Source organism: Apostichopus japonicus, chromosome 3 (assembly GCF_037975245.1).
Source record: "Apostichopus japonicus isolate 1M-3 chromosome 3, ASM3797524v1, whole genome shotgun sequence".
NCBI classification, from domain to species: Eukaryota; Metazoa; Echinodermata; class Holothuroidea; order Aspidochirotida; family Stichopodidae; genus Apostichopus; species Apostichopus japonicus.
In genome coordinates, this window is record NC_092563.1 from 16,626,445 (window position 1) to 16,643,511 (window position 17,067).

At 35.8% G+C, this 17,067-nt stretch overlaps 1 protein-coding gene across 1 annotated transcript in view; it reads right to left on the bottom strand.

The window, feature by feature from the left end:
- Positions 1-1,547: 1,547 nt before the first annotated feature.
- LOC139965216 (kelch-like protein 11) overlaps positions 1,548-17,067 on the bottom strand; it is a 39,928-nt gene continuing 24,408 nt past the window's right edge. The window contains exon 2 of the mRNA XM_071967376.1: positions 1,548-12,274. The gene's annotated coding sequence lies outside the window, so the exon portion shown is untranslated. The remainder of the gene's footprint in view (positions 12,275-17,067) is intronic.

Genomic DNA, 17,067 nt, shown 5'->3' on the forward strand with positions numbered 1-17,067 from the left:
CGAGTGTTTTTTTGTCTTAAAATCAAATGGATAAACCCCCAAAAGAATGGATGAAAATGTTAAAACAAAATGTGTTGTTTAAGTTTTCTAAAACTCTTGTGGCCATTTTAGAATATATCGAACTATCGATGAATAGTATAGTTCCCTTTAACGGAGCCTCTCGCGTCGATGATCGCGTGCCCCAAACAAAGAACTGTATCAGGCGTTTATTGACGACCATTTGCAAATGGCGTTTATTATTTTTAAAGCGTGTCTGTAGGAGTGTGGACAAAGGATGTTGGGACAGCCATTGTTCACCTGTTCTCGAACGGGATGAAAGGGCAAGTTCATGTTGTTTCGGAAGTAAGACACAGGTACAGGCAGGCAGTTTTCAAGTTTGATCTAAAAACACTGGATTATAATTAAGTTAATTAACCGTCATCATCGTTGCCAACTAAGATTTTTTTATACTATAACAAAGCAAACATATATGGTCACTTATGATTCAAAAGCCTTGAAAAGAAGCATATTATTATCATAAATCATCACTCATTTTACTGCTATTATCAATCATCTTTGAGGGGAGAAAATATCATCATCATCTCATTATTGGAATCTGCCAAATGAGTTTTAAAGTCTGTGCTAAATATTGCTGGAATATTGCTGACCAACTCAAAGGCGTATATATTATTTGAAAGAAGTTTGTGTCATACTTTAATATTTAAGTCTATATATAGCCCAAGCTAGCTTTCACGATAACTGAGAATCGACTCTGGGAGGTGGCATGTCCCAGTGACAGATCCTGGGCCTTAAAGTTAATGGGACCGCTGTTTTACACGATACTTTAGTTTTAGGTACATCGCGTCCTCTTAAGCGTCCAGACTATACCTTGCAAATGGTCATTGTCAAGTTTAGGAAGACAACCATAGACTGAGAAGCTGAAAGCAAAAAAACTTTAATCAGACAATTTTATTTTATTATTTACGAGTATGCTTTAGTTTATTTTCCATAAAAATCTGATATTTACAAAGAAATATTACACAAAACACATGAATGAATGTTCAAGAATACAAAGAAAGTTGGAAATGCTTTGAAACACATATCAAATACAAATAAACTCTTATTTGGCTACCGTACAAAAACCAAGAAAAAAAAAAAGAAGCAAAAACTAGGCTGCAACACTGGCGACAGGAGAAACCTCAATACTCTTGTCACAAGACTTTGTTCTACCTTGGATCAGCTATACATATATACATATCCATTGGTTATAATCAATACAGACATCTTTAAATGAATCGATTGATCGACTCACCTTACTAAATTAACGAAACGGATCCATGTATATAAAACCTAACCTACGATACAGTAAAAAACAAGATTTCTGGGATTCAACAATTTATATTAAAAGCTCATCAGTATTGCCTCCAAATATGCTAGAAGTCAGACAATGGTCACCCGTGTACTCGAATATCAACAAGCATTTTACCCTCTCTCTGGAAGTGGTTAGTATCCTCATGGAGACTATTAATTGTCTATGTTAATAATCCTCAATTATTTTTTTTTTTGGAGGGGGGGGGGGGCGGAGAGGGGCGTCGACGCCTCTAGGAAAGTATACTTTTGGAAACTGCTAGTTACATTTTGGATTTTTGTTTTTTTAATTTGGAGCCAATACTGATGACATTTGAAGGGCACAAGGTCACATCTATGAACACAAGACTTTGAATCAACCTGCTTCAAATTCCGCAAAATATGCTGGATTTGGTTTCATGTGGAATGCCACTTTACATGAGCAAACACAGACCATGAAATTGCTGCTATGGAGAGTGTACAACATGACTGCAAAAATTATCGTATCAGTTCGCAATGTGGAAATTATCAAGTCAAACTTGTGAAATCCTTCTTTTCTGTCGGTATCCTTCTACTGTGATAATGGAATACTATAGATACCACCATATCTACTGTACAGTAATAGGTACTGTAGCTACAGCAATGGCCAAGAGATTTGGTATGCAGAAGAAACTTCAAAACATGAGCATTGCCACGTCGAGTATGACAATATCTCAATACGTAGTTGAATGTCTACTACGAACTGTAATAAAAACAAATACGTATGGAAAGAAACAGAAAAACACCCTGCAGAGAATAAGTTGAAGGCTTATTACAAAAAAAATAAAAAAATAAATAATAATACAAATAGCTACCATATATTAGTATTTACATAACGGATATTACCTGTCAGCCTGTCCCGTTTGTACAATCTTATTTCTGTTTTTTCTTAGTTTTGTCTTTTTTTCCCAACAAAATCAAACCGTTTTAAGTTTATGCTAGAATGGAATGTCATTGAACTTGGACAGATGTTCAAAACTTTTTTAAATTAGGAGCCTTTAATCAGGTAGTATCTGCCATTCATCAAATCCATTAAGAAACAAAGGTATTTTTTCTTTTCTTTTGGCTTATACTTGATGAGTTGATAAACGACGTTTTCATTAAAGGTTGATTTAAATTGAGGAGCGACTTGGTTAACATTTTGTTCATTTATTTTTTCTGACAGGAGCCGCCATTGAATGTTTATTATTCTTTTATCTTATTGTAAATTATCTTGAGTATTTTTTGTTTCTCCAAATTTGTCATCAATTTTGTCAGTTTAGACATTTGGTATGACGTTAATGAGTTTAATAATAAAGCTGTGAGAATGTCACAATAGTAATAATAATAATAATGAAGGATAACAATAATAGTTACACTTAGAACGAAAGTGTCGTCCCTCAAAGACTCTCAAACTAATCAATTCTGATCTAAAGTTGTTAAATAAAAACCTTAGAAGAAAGAAGGAGAGAAAAAGAAAACAAACACAAAACTTTTAGTTCCAAAGAAAGTTTGAACATTTCATGAGACAAATCCCAAACATGAAAAGTGTTCTTGGCTTTGTTTTCTCTTTTCACCTTCCTTTGGGAAGCTATGACATGAACTGACTAGCATTTCATTCTTCAGAACAGGACAGGGTGGAAAGGGATGGAAGGAAGGGGTGGGGCAGGTGAGGGGAGGGTATGATAACATGTCCTTTGTAGTCTTGCAACGAAATTTCAAATCAGGGGACACTGTCTCAGACATTCATATCTACTGATGAGGAGACATTTTAATTTGACATTTTCTTCATCAGAGATTAAAGAGAAAAGAAATAATTGATAACTAAATCTCCTTTACCTACGTGAGAAGATGAGGTTTTAGCTCTCAAAGAACACTGAGACACCAGCCATAATCGTATCATCAACACACTGAAAATGCAGCTGTATAGTTTTATTCAGGGACTTCGTCCCAAACTCCCTATTCCATTTTTCCTCAAATCTTAGATTTTTTTTTTTTTTTTTACAAGATCAATACGTGTTTATGTCTTTGACGTCATTGAACACCACAAACCCTCCGGGGTATAACTGACCTGTAGTAAACGAGTGAAAAATGATAATTATTTCAACCCTGAGGGCAGGCAGACAAATTTCTAAATGCAGCTGAGGGTAACGGAGAATCTAAAATTATCTACGCACCATTTAACCCTTTTTTTACCCTTTTTTCTTTTTTTCACCGGCATTTTGCAAATGCTTCGGTTAGATCACTCTAAAATCTAACTGGTTAAAAAATCTAATCTGAAGTGTTTCAATTTAGACAATTTTTAAAACCAATTTAATCTATTTGTTATGAACCATTCATAGGCCTTTTTATGAGGGGAAAATATTTTTTTGAAGGCTAACATTTGACTTAACCTTACCAGTGAGAGAGGTGTTACAGCAAGATACAGTCGCCAATTCAGACTAAATGTGATTCTTAATTTTTTTACAAAGGAGACTAGTTTCCTTTCAAGGAAAAACAATCTGAAGTGTGTTTTGTTTATAAGCTTATGGAGGTAACACTCAAACACAGGCCCTTACTTGTCAGCTTCAAGTAAATATCAAAAGTATACAGGCACAATAGGAAAATATGAAAAATGAAATGTGAAAAAAGTGACTTTTTAATAACATAATGATAAACCAAAACCGAAAAGTCTACCATAATCACAAAACTGATATTAAGGAAATAAAATGTCAATACATTTTTTTTCTTCTTCAAACGGATATCAACCACACACCCCCACCTTTAATTAATTGCTAGAGTAAATTCTGATATCTATGTTTGCATGTAACAGTAAACATGAGATTATCACAATTGGTATATCGAGAATGACAGCCTTAAATTTCAGTGTTTTAGTATTGAAAACAAATTAGGAATGAAAACTTAAAAGAAAAAAAAATTGGGAAAATACCAAAACATTAAATTGCATTACTTTAATACCATTCTTACAATTACATACATTTCTCAAAATGATATGGTGAATACCTTGGCACTTTTTGGCTAAGCCGTTTATATTGTTTTTTGTTTTTGTATAGTTTCTGGCACAATAAATGAATGTAAACTGCATAGTTGACTACCAGAACACCACAATGTCTAAATAATGACAATGAATACATACAAAAGAACTCATTAACATTCATGTTATACCATTTACACGACTGACGACTATCATTGTCAGACACTACTAGGAGACACCAGGGTGCTGACAAGACTATATTATACATACAGCTTTAATAATTGGAACTCAACAACCAATCTGAAACTTACACAAATATAGGCTTATTTACATTTGATGGAAAAATCCCCTCCTTACCCCCCCCCCCCCCCTGCCGCCCTCTCCTCCATATTTTTAATCATTAACATTTGATACACAAAAAAAGAAATTCACATTATGACCCATAATGTAATAATTAATAAATCAACAACTTTGAGAAACAAGTTTGCCATCTAGTAATTTCTAACCTCAGTTGGTTTAATACTAAGAGAGATTAAGATTCAAAAATAGGCATAAGTATTGTCGTAATCTTTTAATCCCATGTGTGATCCTTGATTTAATCCCATGTGTGATCCTTGGTTACATGGTATACCAGCTACTGTTTGGTTTACAACTAGCACCCTATTAGGATCATCACCAAGTTAGAAGAGGGGGAGGGGAGGGGGGTGAGGAGAGGGGCTGGATAAGTTGGTGCAACACCGGATTCACTAATTGGCATTCTCCAAAAGTCTTGTCATTTTAACCCTGTTTCAAAATAAAATTTCTTTATCAGTTCATATTTCTGCTTCATAGATCATTATACATTACACAAAGTGTTATTGGTCTCCACAGAGTTGATTACCTTAAAAGTCAAAACAATTACCACAATTTACCTCCATTGTTCTTCAGTTTATAAACATTCAAACAATGCCACATCCATACCTCTGACCTCTAAGTATAAACAGTATTGTACTGGGACGATCATAATATGACTGCCTCAGTTAAAGGTGGCAGTAATTCACGCATTGAAATACCTTTATAGCTTAATTTTTCCAATGTTAATACCACTCTATTCTGTCCTCTCATATTATGATTCAAAGCACTCGTACTGACAGTATGGACAGTTCCTAACTTTTATCTGATAGAAACTGGATATTCATACTGCACGTACTGTCAGTATGAGTGCTCTGAAGCAGGACATGAATGTACAGTATACCAGCTGTTTGTCCCAACTGGGTGAAATATGTCTTGAATATGCAAATAACAGTAGAAAGTACATAACTTTCAGCATTAACTTTCCAAAAGCAATAACTTACAAAATCTCTGTTTTTTTTCCGCTTTCGACATTTTGAAGCTCTGATGATATGATACACAAAAAATACTGAATTATAAACAACTCACCAAGAATATAACAAAATTAATTAACTAATACAGGTGGGTAAGGAGTTGAGACAAAGAGAAACAAAAGTTTTTCTCAAAATTAATTTATGAATCTCGTCAATCACCTTTTCAAAATGACACTTTTAAGATGATGATTACTGAAAATTGACAAGAATATTATTTTCTGAATTTTTTTGAGTTTGGTTTTAAATCTTCCAAATTAAAAAAAAACCTTGTAAAGCAACGCTGTGCATAGGAGATACAAATACTTATCAAAGAAAAGAAATTTGCATAAAATATGAAAGAATTTAATACCAAGCACCAACATTTTCAAGTTGATTACTCTTTTTTGATTGGGAACATAACTCCTCATGTATTATGCAAACCAAAAGCATCCAAACTTCCATATATATAGATATACAGTCAGAAGTATAGGTTTCATTACGTATATGAAAAATGTACGAAAGTAAAGGTTATACAGCTGGTCCTCCAGTGTTGTTATTGAGGTACAGAATGTTATGATGTTATGCTACAGTCACTGAATTAAACTTAAAGTAACCTTTGGTTACCAATTGGTAAATACACACACACATATAAACACGCACACATAACACACATATACATGCACACATGTAGCATACACTGAGGTAGCATTTAAAGTATCAGACGGTTTCTTTGGATGCCGTTGGAAATTTTCAAACAAGTCAACCAGTATCAATTGTCACAAATATGCTAGAACTTGGACAGAAAATGGTCATCAAAATATGTTAAAATGATTATACCTCTCATAGACTTATATCAACAAAATATATTTGATAACAATTGTATTTAGTGACTTTTGGCTTCAGCATCAATAATTTTGGGACAAAACACTGATGATTTGGAACATTTCAATGAGTAATTTAGTGAGCTATTTAAGCAGGTTAAGGATTTAGAGCAAATACGGAGATGATGGCATATAATTAGGCCACAACCTGACCATTAGGCTTTTCTCTGATACCTCTTCATTGAAAGTTTTTTTTTTTTTAAATATGCAAATTTTTTATGTGAGTTGAGGTATATTTACAACCACATTGAAACACGTACATACACAAAACCTTATGTAAACCTAGAAGTGTATTATGGCTTGATGAAGCTGTGATTCAGTCAGTGGGTTCCATTAAATATTAACAAATAAATAAGCTTTCCCATTTAATTTATTAAGTTTAGAACCAGTAAACAAGAAAAGACCAGGGTTTCAGACGGTGTTGTCGACACTAACACTGTTCCAAAAGAGATATGTGGATATTAAATATGTAGCAATTGACCTTAGTCACTATTTCATGCAGTAGATGATACACATTGTATTATCCATTGAATACATGTAGACTATTCAATGCTGAAAAAAAAAAACAACAGAGGCTATTCAATGCTGAAAAAAAAACAACAGGCTGATATTTTAAAACACAGAGAGAGAAAGCTTGTTTGTGATGCTGACCCCTGACCTGACCTGCTGACCCCTGAACAGTTTTAGCATATTTTAACTTTTAGAATGACTTGCTATTATACTCATGTACTACCATTTCAACACATCCCAGAGTTGCAACTCTGTGTTTAACATGTGGAAACTTCAATATGAAGAATGTAAAAATAATTATTTTAACTATGCTGTACCTTGTTATGTCTCGTTATGCCTTGATTTCCCTTTGATCTTTACTAACAACTTTCCGAGAGGAGACATAACAACCTGCAACATGAAACCACGAACATGAAACATATACCATTGATGTTTGGAGCCCAGCTGATGGGATGATTTAATGGGGCTTAAAGCGACTTGCTTGCTGTGGTTGATTACTAATATTTATTACAGAACTTGCAGTCCGGCAATAAGTAGGAAGATTTATTTGGAAGAGTTGTCACTGAGGTCACTTTACAGCTGAAATGTGAACGCTTTTTCTGACTGTAACTGGTGTGATTTGTTGGTACATTATCCTTACCGATTAAATATCCCCCCCCCCCAAAAAAAAAAGGCTACAAGGTAGTCTAAAAAAAAGGAAATCTTTAAAATATCTGGGGATCGTTGAAACTTGATCAATTGCTACCTGGTCATGAAATGAAAAATTTGTTGTGAATGAAAAATGACTCAAAGATTTGCAAAATTAGGATAAAAATCCTCAGAAAGCCAAAGCTGACTGCCATTTGTAGCATTTTTAAAATATCTCAAGTTTACGCCAATTTCTATCATTACTAAGTATGTCATTTATTGAAGCCCAATATATAGATTCCATTCGTAGACGTCTGATCTTTACATTTTACCGTTTGTCTACATTATCACCAGATTGTAACAAATTTTAGTAATGACTGCAGCTTTAAAATGTGTCTGGAAATCTGAGAAGAGACACAGCCCCCCCCCCCAAAAGAAAGGTTTGACAAAGATCAAAGGCAGTACTCTGTCAATAAAAATGTGCAGCTATGTTCTCAACTTGGTTCTACATACCCCTAAATAGTACGCAATTTACGTACAGCATGAGAGCACAAGACTAAAACTAAGGTATGAGTATCTCCTCCAAACCCTTGGGATCCTCACCGACCAGCTGTGAAAATATGAAGTGAAACAGGGCTATCTAACACCTGCCGCTGGTAGGGGTGCTGAAATGAGAAACCGACAGTGGGTATACCTCCGTGTACAGTCACAGTGTTAAATAATGCAAACATTAGACAGATAAAGCTACTGTGTAACCGTAGTAACAGTGCAATCATAACTATAAACATTTTTCCTGTGAGGTGCAGAGTTACCTGTGCATGCATGCATTTATTTCTTTGACTGTCTTTGCTTGTAAGTATTAAGCAGTTGTCACATCTCCCCTTAGTCCCCTATCTCAAATAATTTGTTGTTGATTCTTCATGTCGAGCTATTTCGGTTGCTTTGGTTTACGACGTATCGTCAAAACATTGCATCGATAACGATCTCTGGAGCAGCGATAAATGACAATTAATATTCTTAGACGACTAATTGTTTCCTGACAACATCGTCTGTGTCCTGATAGAGACAGATTAGATCACACATGTGTGTGTACTTTAGGTTCACATTAAAACAAGAGTTGGTTGATGGAATTCTTTCTTTCGAGCGCAACCGTTCTCTCTCGACACAGAATGTACTTTGTGCTTTCTCCCAATTATGAATTTGTGGAGCGACAAAAACTTTATTTTGTCGCAAATCTGAGAGGATAAAATGACTAATGGGGTAAAATTGAAGTCGTAGCAAAACAGACTGCCATATTTACAATAACAGTCCAATAATTCTTTTCATTCATTTTCTTTCATTGCAGGAATGAAAGATGAATATTTGTGAGATATAAATACATTAAATCATATTCAATTCAACTTAAGGAAAGTCTAACTTTATAGGACTAATGGGACTGTTGGAATATTAAATTAAAGACTTTTACAAGAACCTTTGACATCAGAACATCCTCCGAGAACAAAACTTTGCATTCCAGCTGTATAATGTCCTTGCATGTACAACATAATATGAATATTAATTACTTTATTCAATACTACTGTGAATTATTTATTTAGAACTGGAGCAACCACTGTGGGGAAAACCACAATGAAGTTATTAGTCTGAAATCCCTGGGGCTGCCTTTCTATTGGTTGTCTCATGATCTGAGATGACCAAATCTTGTTCGACAGCCGACTTGAAAAGACTATGGATAGATGGAGCTATTTCATAGCCTTGGGATTCAGATACTAAGATGATAGAATAATGCTAGGGAAAGAAGACAGAGTGAGGGGGTGGGGTAAGGACATTTCAAAGAGGATAATTACTTCTTCATGTGTAGAATCTGTTCTCTTTCTAAGGAGACTTGTGATAAACATTTGACGGTCATCACACAGTCACAGTGCAAAAAAGTATATACTGGAACACACCCAATGATTAGTCGGCGCCAGTGCCTTCCAATCATAAGGTCCCCAGTTCGAGTCACTCCAAGTATTAATGTATGTTGTTCAGTTACAGAGTTGTTGACAATTGACAATTCATAATCATGGACGTTAAATATGAATCTAAGAGACTGACTTCAGTTAGCTTGTGGCTTTGATAAGCCAATGAGGCTTCTTCGCGAGTTCCTGCTTGCAGGAGGATCTAAAATACATACATACATTCATTAGTACAAATTTGCTATGTCTAATGATGGTACCCATACTTGTACTCAATTTATACTATCACCACATACAGTATTCCATTAGTAAATGAAGTATGGATGTAAAGTGGTCAATTTTATATACAAGCTCACTAGAAGCTACTGGTATTGTCAGATTTATATTAAACTTGCCCTACTTTCACTTCAAAAGAATAAAATCATAGTACCCTTTAACGAGGTACGTCCCTGCACAAATGAATTTTGCCCCAGAACTTGTTTGCACGGGCACACCTGTCTATTTAAAAGAGAGAGTTATGCCCAAACAAACCAACAAAGTTATTGATATACCAGAATCAACGTTTACTATCTCACAGATTTTTGAATAAAACTAGGCGTGAACAAAAAATTCCTTCAAACAGGCTGATCAATCAAGTTATTCAAGTAAAACCAAAAGAGAAAAGTTTTGTGCCTAAATTTGGAGAAGCTGCCAAAGTTGAATTTCTGTTTATCAAGCAAATGTATTTCCAACACATATATGGGAAAGGAAACTGGCTGACTATTTTCCATAAGCCTGAAAGAATGAAAAATTAATCAACAATTTTTCCACAAAAGTTGCTGCAGAGGTTGGTATTTCTGGCAATGTTACACTGAATACCCCCGATGTATTTAAACAGTATCCATCGACAGCTGGCCAAAAGCGACATTTTCAAATTATGTTTTCTTGGTATTACCAGTACAATTTCTTCCTGGTACAAAAATTGGACTTTGAAACCTGTGGCAAATAGGCAAAACAGCTGCAATGTGTTCTACTCTTACCAATTCCTCTTAAATGCCAAAGAGCCCCACTAGGTAAATAGAGTAGGGTGGGGTGGGGGGGGGGTTTGTTTATGCTAAACCGATAAAAACCTATTTGTTGAAGGTAACAAGTCCCTCGGTTTTAATTGAAGGAGAATGAGGAATGGTTAAGTTAAAAAAAAAATGAAGAAAAGAATGGGGAAAAAAAGGTGTTGAGCTAATTAATTACATCGACAGTACTTTCAACTTTCATAGTGGGATGAAAAATTGTCAGTCGTTGAAATGTATTAATGAATAAAATCTTTTGCATTTTCATAGTGCCCTAATAGGTTTGATATAAATATCTCCTTCAGACCTTCAGCCCAAAAAAGCTTAAATATCACGAAGCCATATTTAGCATAGTTCCGTATAAGGTTTGATATAAATATCTCTTCTTAGACCTTCGGCCAAAAAGGCTTAAATATCACAAAGCATATTAAGCATTCATCATCCACAATTGGTGGAAAAGATGCAATTACAAATTTACAACAGAGGACGACTGCATGTCTGGAAAATTAGTCTTCCATCGTGATATATCTGACATCGAGGACAATAGAATTTATTTTTTACTATAAACCAATTGCCAGGTAGGGCAGTGCTAAGAGATGCTAGCAATACGTGCACATGTACACTAATTTAACAGTTATCAGATGTAAGATGTTCAGATGTAAGACGACAGTCTGGTAAATCAGTAAAAATTTTGTTTTATAGTGAGTGTTTCATCTTCCCATCAGCAGAAGGAAGGGAAAAAACATCAATCAAGGTCTCTTTCTAATAGGCTACAGATCTGTATCTTTTCACTTTTACACAATCCTTCATTTTTGATGCGAGTCGATTAAACACTGCCAAAGGACGAGATCCTAGTTGTAGATAAGACTAAGGGGACTCCAAATTTTTTAAAGGTAATAAATAAACCGTGACAGGTAATATTAAATCGCTCGATCAGCAGAATGCTGATAGGAAGACACCATAATCTACAACATCTGGCAAGGTAGGTTGTTTCTTAAGAATATAGACAAATTTAATACGGTTCTATACTGCTCTGACCGATGAATCTACTTAACGTCCCTGCTTCAATTTTTTTCTTTATCCTAACCCCCCTACTCACCAGTAGGGGATTGGTAAGGGCAATAAAAATTTGACCATGAAATAAAGTCTACAACATTACAACTTAAGTGAACAAAAATTTTGAGCAATTTTGTGTCACTGTAATTACATGCCTTGGTGAAAGGGGCAAAAAATAGGAACGAAAGGTCTTCTGGGAAGCATGCCTGGTAAATTCTCTGGCATTGAAGTGTGTGAAATAAAGTTCAAGGGAGGTTTAATGCATACTGTTTGCACTGCAACAAAAGTCGGTTGTCTAGACAACGAACAAAGAATTATTCAAGATGGTGGTTTTTTCTTTCATGTTCCCAGAAGTTAGCTTTATAGATTCAAACGTCTTCAAAATGATCCAGGGAGTCCATCATACCCAATTGTGCTGACTTTGCTTTTCCTCACCAAAGTCTAAATTATTCCTTCTTCTCATCTTCCAGCATTTGTTCCCAGAAATCCCGGTGAGCATTATCTTCCATATGGTCCTCTTCAAATCCCCAGATCATATCTGTTTACAGAAGAAGAAAGAAAGAAAGTTCTTTCATTAACTCTCCCCCATCAAATAAAAGAGTCCCTGACTCTGTGTGCATCATCCTTGAAACCAAAATATTATTATTATTATTACTAACACCACTTTTAATACAGACAGGAGATTCTTTCTCTAGCCAAGGGTGCTCCACACATTATACCAGTCAATTAAGAGAGTTTTGATACCATTTTCTCAGCTGGCCACATTTGACATAAAGCTAACACCCTAATAAACTCTCAGTTTCGTTATCTGTTTTGACATGGAGGTTTTTACCTCCATGATTTTGAGAGCCCTTGGTTGCTCATCTCAAGCAGTAATGAACTTGGTTATAGGGGGGTTAACCTGAATCATGCCCACCCACCGGGCAGACTTTCTCATCTACCTATAAATCATTTATGTCAGATGGCATAAATATTTCACTTTGGAAACTGATGGATGCCATAACCTGGATTAATAGGGAGCAATTAGTTCCAGTCAAAAACTTTAATAGTCATATGTAATACTTTTCTTTGACCAAGGATATATAGCCTAACAGGCACAGTTGGGGACAAAATATCAGCCTAAGCTGGTTGGCACCTGGAGCCAATCAAGCAGAGACCTAGCAGGGTGGCCATTATAATTATCAATACTTGCTATGAGCGACCTGAACTGGCAGAGACAATGAACTTGACCAAAGTCTCAAGAGAAATATATATCCAGTTATCTTTTCTACAAAGCTTTTTTTTTTCCTTCAACGTAGCAGTTGGGTAAGAAGAAGCTCCACGGTGTGCCTTCTGGCACATGACGCCAGTGAAGCCATCTTCACTCCGTTGCGTGGTCCCATAGGGTCGAATCGTGCAAGAATTTGATCATGAGGAAAATTGGCAGAGAGGATGCCACTCCGTGGAAAGGCAGATGGTAGCAAGTAAAATCTATATTCCCAATAAGACCCATGCTGAGGTGAGTCTTTGGGGGAAAGTTTCAATTAAGGAGATGAGTTGTCCAAAGAGCAATACAGATCAGTTTTTGCTCTTTTAAACTTGAAGGGATTAGAAATTTCAAAAAATTGTTTGTTCAGCAATGCCAATAGTTGTTCCTCCTTCAGACATTTAAATCTCACTGCAGGTTGTGCGGCAAGACGTGCCGCAATTTGCTTACTAAGCAACCCTCCCTGGATTGAACAAAGAAGGAGCTAGTATTCTGTGATGGAGAGTATTAATACAGTACAATGAAAGTGATAAACATTCACATCAAGCAGTTCATATGCTAGAGAAGATCAGAGTGCTTATAAGTATTGGAGACTGGTAAGACACTAGAGGAAAGAATTAAGTGTGTACAAAACAAAGCTGGGAAAACAATAAACAAAGTCTGGGAAAGTAAAACAAGTGAGACAACATTGTCAATGTCACTTGTTGATTAATTTGCATCCCTCCCTCCACTGAGAAAATGTGGATTTCAAAATATGTTGAAATGTCAAGTTTGAAGGTTTTTCAGAGCAATATTGACATGAAATGAAATCCCCAAAACTTACTGGTTTCTGTCCTTACAACTATAACTAAACATCCTTTTGAACGTGTGTTTTAGTGCTAATAGTTGGCGAAATCAGAGAACTTTCCCAAAAAGACATTCACTTCAAAAATTAAGTTAAAAAACTTTTTCAAGTTTTTAAACAAGCTGCACTTATCTTTAATACACAGTTGCTAAAGTTGCTCCAAGCTATATTCAGTTCTGATGAAATGAGTAGGACTGCAAGCCCTGAACTCAATTCATATGTAGACCTACATAACCCAAGTCTGTAAAGTTATAATTCTATTGTAGACGCCATCGCTCAAGGCTCATCTTATTCAGAGAGAGATTCCTCCGGGGGCGTTGCAAATTCAACTCTCTCTAAACCATTTCGATAAACAAATTTAAGAAAAAACAAGCTTTGCTAAATCAAATCTGTTGCAGTTATTTCTTTCAACCGCTTCAATGGCTAATGCGATGTTGCCATGGCGACGATTCGAAGAATTTACTTATAATCCATAAATGCAGATGCTAAAAAAAGGTGGGAATTCAATAAATGCGAAACACAAACCACTATCAAATCGTATGAAGTACTTTTATCTGCCATCGCTGGCTTGTGTCTGGACCGATGAGCACTTAAGAGCCAGAGTGAATAAGACAGATAGATAGTAAACAAATCATATATTTTTTTCCCCCCATTTCTCGTCAAGTTTTCAATCAATGTCTGCTAGGTTTTTGCGGGCTCTTTTCCCTGAAATTTCAACCCCCGCAAATGTGTCCTGAAAAAAATTTCAGTTAGAGGGCTGTGCAACATACGTACCTACTGATTATGAATGAAAAATCGCAAAGAGAGTAGAATAGAACGCTTTAATGTGGCTTGCTTAAAGTTTGTTTTTGGAAGTGTTTAGATAAATTAACCACAAGTTATGTCCTCTACCTTCAAGTAGACCATGCATTCCTAATGTAACTGTCTTTTGTTTCTTTCCTTAACACAATAGCTGTAAACATTGTATGGTAAAAGGGTGTACCAGATGAGATCCTAAACATTGTGGAACAAGAGTTCAGTTGTCGTGTGGAGACAGGTAGGAGAGGCGTAAAATAAATCTAAAACATCAATATGAAACGCTGATGGTTGACTGCATCTGCTCGAGCAGGTCTGCAAATAAACAGCTATATCATTTATAAAAAATTTGTGGGACACAAAAATTATCTGTACATAGAACTTATCGGAATATAGCTCAAGAGTAACCCAAACTGTTGTCAACCAGTCAGCACAGGACTCCTTACCAGTAACTTCGGTATCCAACTGTGTGTGTATGAATTTAATAAAGACTTGGTGAAAGTTAGGCTTATAATCCAATATAAAATTGCAGGTTTCTCAAGTTCAACACACACACAATTGCCAATAACAAACCATTCTCATGCCAAGTGGCCGATTAATTCTTTTTCCAATTTGCCCACAACTTTATTAAAATATATATTTTTTGGGGTTCAAATTCAATATTGTAGTTCCGAGTTTGATTCAATCTATGTGTTTATCTGATATATATTTCCACGGTAACAACAACGGTAATAATAACATGTTGGCCATTACGAGTTTCTCTCGCAGCAGTCTGTCGCAAACTTTAAATGGCAAGGTTAATTGAATTGGAGATGTTGGAGCCAGACCAACAATTTACATGAATTGGCACCCTTTCACAGACAAATTTGGCTAGATACCTGAGGGGATTTTATATATTCTTAGTCTGTACTGGGCGCTTTCATAGTTAACTTCGTAGGTTTACTGTGTATAGTCCATATATTGGCACTGAATGAAAAAAACTTCAACTTTTGATCATTCTGTTTAGAGAGAGAACAGTATAGTCTCTGATTCACTTCTTGCAGGAAGCAGAGAGCTGCCAAGGTATGAAGCCGGCATGCGTATATGTGCCATAACTGGTGCATGTAATATGATGGATATGGACCATTAAACATCAATTCAGGGTCCATCAAAGATGCATGGGGCAAAAGTCCATCAATGGTTGCTCCCCTGGACTTGACTGTACTGTATATACTGTGATGGGAAGGACCCACTAATAAGTGAATAAGCAGCCCTGGCAACTTTCAAAGTTGAATTTAATAGTCAATTTGTTTTTTTAAGACACTTGACATATAAATCTATTGACAATGCATTTCATCAGCTTTTCCAGCCATGGTTTGTTTCAAATAATACAAATTGCAAAACTTTGTGGCATGTTCAAGTACACAAAAAATGTGTTAAATAGGGGAAAGAATGATATATGTTGCTGAGACAGAGGGTCTTTAAAGTTTAAATCAACAGAGATTTATTTTATGGACAGATTATATTCTCCAGAGAAAATAATAAACTTGATAATTCCTCCTTAAAAGAAAGTTTGCCAAACTTAACAAAAAAAAATAAAAAAATCCTTTCCCTGCAATCTGAGGTCTACCAGAAAAGAAGGAGAGGGAAAAAAAAGAAAAAAGAAAGAATCTGTTTCTCTTTTTTGAAATAACAAACACCTTTTAAGAGGCCACACACAGGAAGCGTCCCACGGGACACATTTGTAAAAGAACCAGTTATACTGTCTTTGCTCTCATTTCAGTCGCCAGTTTTAAGTTTCAGCATTTTATCTTAACCGTAATATCCATAAAACTCGGAAAGCTGGGTTTTCATTTCGCACAATCACATCTCCGATATGAAGTTCTAGGTCGAAGAGAGTGTCATGTACCAATTCGTTTGCCTTACAGTGGAGGAGCATGTTATAGCTGGCTGGGCTAAGTTTCTATTAAAGAGACTTATTTCTCAAGTGCTGGGTTTCAAGAAGGTGCCTGTCGGACTCCCTACAGAAATATGGTAGGCGACGAGCGTGGGCTATATTTGGGATAGATGTGATTGCTGGTATAACCTTTCTGGCTCCTCCGTTCTTGTCTGTGGGAGAGAACTTCCTTCTAGAAATTGGTTGATTGTTCAAATATCTTTGACTTTTATTTCCTGTTTTTTTTGTATCCCAGATTTCCTTAGGAACATCTTAGGTTACCTCATTATAGCCCTTCAGGAGACAAAAGGGGTGTATATCAGAGTCATGGATATGGTCAAAAGTGAACTGTTATGTTCTAAAACTGACATGCATGAATTCATGTACACCGTGGGACTGGTGAAAAATACAAAGCAAACGTCTGTTACGTATACAATATTTATGACATCATAAGATGAACAGGGAGCCAACAAATACAAAGGACTGAATGGGGGGGGGGGTGGAGGGTGAGGTGGGTGGAGGGGATTTCAA